At 35.1% G+C, this 5,927-nt stretch overlaps 1 pseudogene; it reads right to left on the reverse strand.

The window, feature by feature from the left end:
- Nucleotides 1-1,573: 1,573 nt before the first annotated feature.
- On the reverse strand, nucleotides 1,574-5,529 carry LOC113351565 (annotated as a pseudogene).
- Between the last annotated feature and the right edge of the window lie 398 nt (nucleotides 5,530-5,927).

The following is a 5,927-nucleotide window of genomic DNA, read 5'->3' on the forward strand; positions in this document are numbered from 1 at the left end:
GATCAATTCTATTTCAGAGCAAGACCGGAGAACAGAAGATTGTCACAAACATCTACTTCATCCCAAACTTACAAAGCAACATTCTAAGTTTAGGACAAGATACAGAAGTTGGATGTGATGTTAGAATGCGACAAGATTAGCTAACAGTTCATGACCCAAGTGGAAGACTTTTAGTTAGAGTCTCACGTTCACAGAATAGACTCTACAAGATAAGTCTCATGATTGGAAGGCCATTGTGTCTGAATATGAGACTGGAAGATCAGACATGGAAGTCGCATGCAGTATTAGGATACATAAGCTTTAGAACTTTAAAGGAAATGTCTCAGAACAAGATGGTTCGAGGGCTACCATAGATAAACGATGAATCAAGGATCTGTGAATCATGTTTAGTTGGGAAACAAACGCGTCAAGGTTTTCCAAAAACAACAACATTCAGAGCCTCGGAGCCTTTAGAGCTTCTTCATGCTGATTTATGTGGTCCTATTACACCACAAACCCTTGCAAATAACAAATACATATTTGTTATTATAGATGACTTCTCAAGATATATGTGGTCTATTCTTATGAAAGAAAAGAGTGAAGCATTTGACAGATTCAAAGCTTTCAGAAATCTGATAGAAAAAGAGTTAAAAGAGGAAGTCAAAATGCTTAGAACTGATAGAGGAGGAGAGTTCACTTCCTTAGAGTTCAACAAGTTCTGTGAGTCAAATGGAATCAAAAGGCAACTCACAGCACCATATACACCACAACAAAACGGAGTGGTGGAGAGGAGAAACAGGACTCTAATGGAGATGACAAGAAGTTCTTTAAAGGCTATGCAGGTACCTAATTATCTATGGGGAGAAGTTGTACGACACTCCACATACCTAATAAACAGGATAACTACAAAAGCTCTGAAAGACATGACTCCATATGAAAGTTTGAGAAAGAGAAAGCCAAACATAGATCATTTAAGAGTGTTTGGTTGCAAAGAATACGCAAAAGTTGATTCTGAAACTCTTAAGAAACTGGATGATCGATCTCAAACTCTTGTGAATCTAGGAATTGAGTCTGGATCCAAAGCTTACAGATTATTCAATCCAACAACCAAAAGAGTGATAGTGAGTCGAGATGTGGTGTTTGATGAGACAACACATTGGAACTGGATAGAAACAACCAATGAATCGAGAAGGGATCCAGGTATGTTTCACATGACACTAGTGGAAAATGGAAGTTAAACTACTGTCAGGACATGAAGTAATATCACTAAAAACGACTGTGTCCATCAGCTGCATTCTAGAAGTGGTTTTTTCCAAAACGACTGTGTCTGGCAAAAGTTGAATTCTTTAAAAAAACTACTCTCTTTAACAGTAGATCGACAAAAACTGACAGAAACCGTAGTTGTTTTAATGATATTTCGTAAAAAAAAAATTGATATTGATTCAGCTGAATCCGAAGCTGATTCAACTGAATCAAAAACTAAAAACGGGAATTAATTAATAATGACTTCGAAACTGAATATAATAGCGACTTTAAACTCATTTTGTATGGAATAGTGAATTTATTGAATAGTGAATTCAATTTACAATTTCAACTATCTCAAATCTTCAACTGTGTCAAAGTTAAACTTCGATTTACTACTTCCTACTTTCCCTGAAGAATCAATATATGCTGATATAGAACTTTTATACGAAGACCTATTTCCCAAATCAGACCCAGAATGACCACCACCACTAGCACCATCTCTCCCACCACCAGGCGGAGAACAGAAAGACCCATTATCGATTCCCCCCGCCGTCTCCTTCAACACCCCAGTCAGTAGGTTGTTGCGAAGCCTTAGGAATTTCATTTACTTTCCCATTGAACATGACTAAATTCTCCCAATCCCACTACAAGGGAGTCTTTGTGTTCCACTCCATCACTGTTCCGAGTCCAGAACCACCTGCAACCATCCTTTGATAAAAAAAATGTATATATATTTAGTGGGGAGTACAAATGGTTTCTCAATTAGGAGAAAAAATACGAATCTGATATCTGGACGATGTCTACCATGAGATAAACCCCAATATATTAAAATTAAGAACATTTAACTAGCTTCTCGTAAAAAAAAATCATAAATGTCGGCTAAATGTATACATTCATAACAATAGCACTACCTGTCGAATGTCCAAAGCAAAAACAAGGAATTCGGTGTGTTCAGGAAGAAGTTATCACTTACTGTAATTGATCTTCTGAGTAATAAGAATGCCACTTTGTGGTCTTACTCCAATGTCTAGTCCTGTTAAGAGTAAAATGAGCAGTGTAGATGGCTGCAGCAGCTAACAGAGATGGTGTAACCTAAGCATGTCATGATCAACCAAGGATAGCTCGATCAAGAAAAAGGAGAGAAGCTCAAGCTGGTTCAAAATTCAGAAAATATGTTAGTATCCAAGCTATAAAAAGTTATAAAATACTATGGATCAACAGTTTAATCTGATGGAAGACTAACTATACAAACCTTCTTATCAGACTGAGCCGTTTTAAGGAATCTTTTCATAAATACATATGAAATTGGAACTGACATATTCAATTGCAATGTATTTACTATCGATTTCTCTTGCAAACATGTTTATGCAGTGTTGGAATCACAATGTCGAAATTGGGTAAAACTAAGGATGCTAAACATGTTTCTGTAGTGTTAGAATCACAATGTCGAAACTGGGAAAAACTAAACACACTTGATAAGAGATATATGACTTAGAAGTGAAACATTTACCATAGCAAGAAATTGCTTCCTTGTATAAGACTTGTCAGAAATTAGAATAAGATCATCTACAACCGGTACTGAAACTTCCTCATACTTGCATGCTAAAAGCATGGCTGTAATTCCGACCAACTGAAGTTTCTTTCATTCCACAGTTTGGTGGGCTAAGAATCCGTCTATAATGTTAACCATAAGGAATAATGTCTCATCCATGAGCTCAACTTTATAATGCACCTGTCAAGATTCAAACCAAGAAGGATGCTTAGCATATGTTTTATTTACCCTTTCTAGGAGATAGAAAATCATGTCAAAATTTCGTATACCTCGATTAACCAATCAACTAGGATGACCCTCATCTTCTCATTGATGTCGGATTGGTGAACCATATAGTTGGGAGATACACAACTAGAATTCTGGAAAACAGGCAAGGTTCAGTCAAGTTACCTCAGTCTTTACAAGTCTACCCTATCTTACTTTTGCATTCTTACTTTTGAAGTTTTGGGGATTTCAGCAATAAAGAAAGTAAAGGTAAAGTACACTCTCAATTGGAACAGTTAGGCAAAGCATTTGAAGGTATTCAGATTGAAGAATGTCACTAAAGCAAGTAAGACTAACACTTGATTCTCAAATGTGCACTTTGAGTAAATGGAGTATGTGCACTTTGAGTAAATGGAGTAGGAAAATCAGACAATGCTACACCAAAATTGAAACAAGTAAGAGTTGAAAACTGTGAGACTAACCTCAGTTTTCTTGTAGTGAGCATATATATCATCGATATAATCTAAAACTGCAAGTGTGTTCTTTGAGTCGCAACTATCAATATCCAGAATGAGTTCTTCAGCAATATCCTCCATCTCAACTTCCTCTTCCTACAACATTACATTATAGAACTGTTAACATTGTTGCCACTACAAGAAAATAAGGAACAAACCCTTAACACAAAACACAAATTCATCATACCATTAAGTCAATATCCTCGAAGATTTCAACTTCATCAAGAATTGCTTCAGTGTGCTTCACAAACATTGGATCGGAGAAGGAACTATCTGCTATATATTCATCTACATATATAATGACCTTATTTGATACTTTTTCAATCATAATCGATGATGAATTTTGTACTGGCTTCTTTGTTTCCTGCAAACATTTGAATAAACTTTCGTATATCACATCTAAACAAAGAGATTACTGGGAAACATTTTGGTTCTAAGAGAAACGAATTACCACTTGACAAGGTTGGTTTTGGTTAGAAATTTGAGTAGCAATCTTTCTTGTAATTGGTCTATGCACAGCAACGGAAGGATTTTTGTCACAGATCCCATGATTTCTATACAAAAAAACAATTTTCTGCTAACATCTTCTTAATGAAGGCTTTCTGTTATTTAACAGACAACAAAAAACACAAATCAATTATTACTTTTTCAAGCAATTTTCTTTAAATGAATCACAAGGAGCAAGATAAAATTCTCGTTTATTTTCAGTGTTCATGTGAAACATACCAAGTCATTGACTGCAGCATCAAGGGAATACATGTATCCATGGACGCCATCACTTCCACCATGTCCTTCAAAACTATAAATCTAAAGAAATTGAGTGCTCCCACGTGATTACCAGCATCTACTCCATCTATGTACACAACGGGGCCAACTGATATTTGGAGAACAAGACAACATGGTGAGGTGTTCTTCTCTAGTTCCAACAGGGATGATGTCAAATAGTTAATTGCTTTATCAGGCTAATGGACCACCTGCAGCACATCAAGAGAGGCATCTCCCACAAATGAGCAGTATGCAAATTACAGTATATGCACCACACTGCCACCACCCCTCTGGTGAATTGGATGCAAACTTCAAACATAACAGAGAAATATGCCAAGAAAGCTTCAGTCCTACTGCAGAAGCGTGCGCTTTTAAAACCCCTGCATACTGCAATTTAGAGAAAGATTTATATTTTTTCCATCATTCAATCATGCATAAAGCACCTGCTAACCCATCGGTACACCAGACAAACAACATAATAATAATAAAAGCTTTAAAAGCATCTACAGTTCCACAAAATGAGATTTTAGCATTGTGATGACAAACACAGATGCAATTAACGTCCATCCTAATAAGAAATTATAAAGAAACTACATATAAAGAATTCCTAATATTATACACCCAAAAATCAAGCTAGCAAACTGAAATAGGATTGTAAAGGTTTTGCCCATGATTTGATCAAAACCAAGGCGTTTTTGCCAATTTAAATGACTCATTAATGCTAATGCACACTTTATCATATTGATGTCCTGTATCAAGAATCCCATTACATAAATTTTCAAAACTATAACAAAAAATGCATCAAAAGCAAACTTTATACTTTTTTTTGATTTGATACGAGACTCACAGTGGTGAATATGTCAACCACGAAACAATTGGAAAGCGGTGAACTAAGGATTGCGATAACTGATGCACCACAGAAACCATTTTAATCAAAGATGTAACAAGACAAATTCCCAGCACAAGGATCCTAATTTAGAAACATAAGAAAACCCATATTTTTCAAATGGTATTATATGCATAATATTTCATAAACTAGCTGAAGTAATGATCTTACAAAGCAAAACCACAGATTAAATCATATCTTTATCAAACATGAGCATGTTGTTAACCTTCTCATTTTGCTTTCATTAGCTCCACTTCTGTAGAAATCACATAAAACAAAAACAAATTAATAAAAAGTACAGTAAAAGACCTAAATCCAACATAAAAGAAGAACCAATTATAGATTTAATCATGAATTGATATTCTTCTTTTGTTTACCTCCATTATTTTTAGTTGGATTTGAAGATGGTGGTGGAGTTTTCTACTTCTTCAGTGCCTGAATACAAAGAGAATACACACCATCAATAAAACAAAACTAAGAAAAAGAAACCAATGGATTAAAAGTATGAAAAAATGCACAAACTGATAACGAATCAGAAAAGAGAACTGAGATGTAATCAAGCTTTTAGGTTTACTGAGATCGATTTCTTTTTCTTCTAAAATTTCAATTTGGAGATGGATAAGTTAATAGATTGAACTGAAACGATAAATAAAGATGATACTTACCTTTCAATTCAGTTTGCTTAGATGAATCTTGGTTTTCAGTTGGTGTTGATAAGCATCATCACCTCTTTTTCACCGATTCAGAATAAATCCTCAAGATCTAATGTTGTTATGATAGA

The sequence above is a fragment of the Papaver somniferum genome, chromosome 2 (assembly GCF_003573695.1).
Source record: "Papaver somniferum cultivar HN1 chromosome 2, ASM357369v1, whole genome shotgun sequence".
Classification (NCBI taxonomy): Eukaryota; Viridiplantae; Streptophyta; class Magnoliopsida; order Ranunculales; family Papaveraceae; genus Papaver; species Papaver somniferum.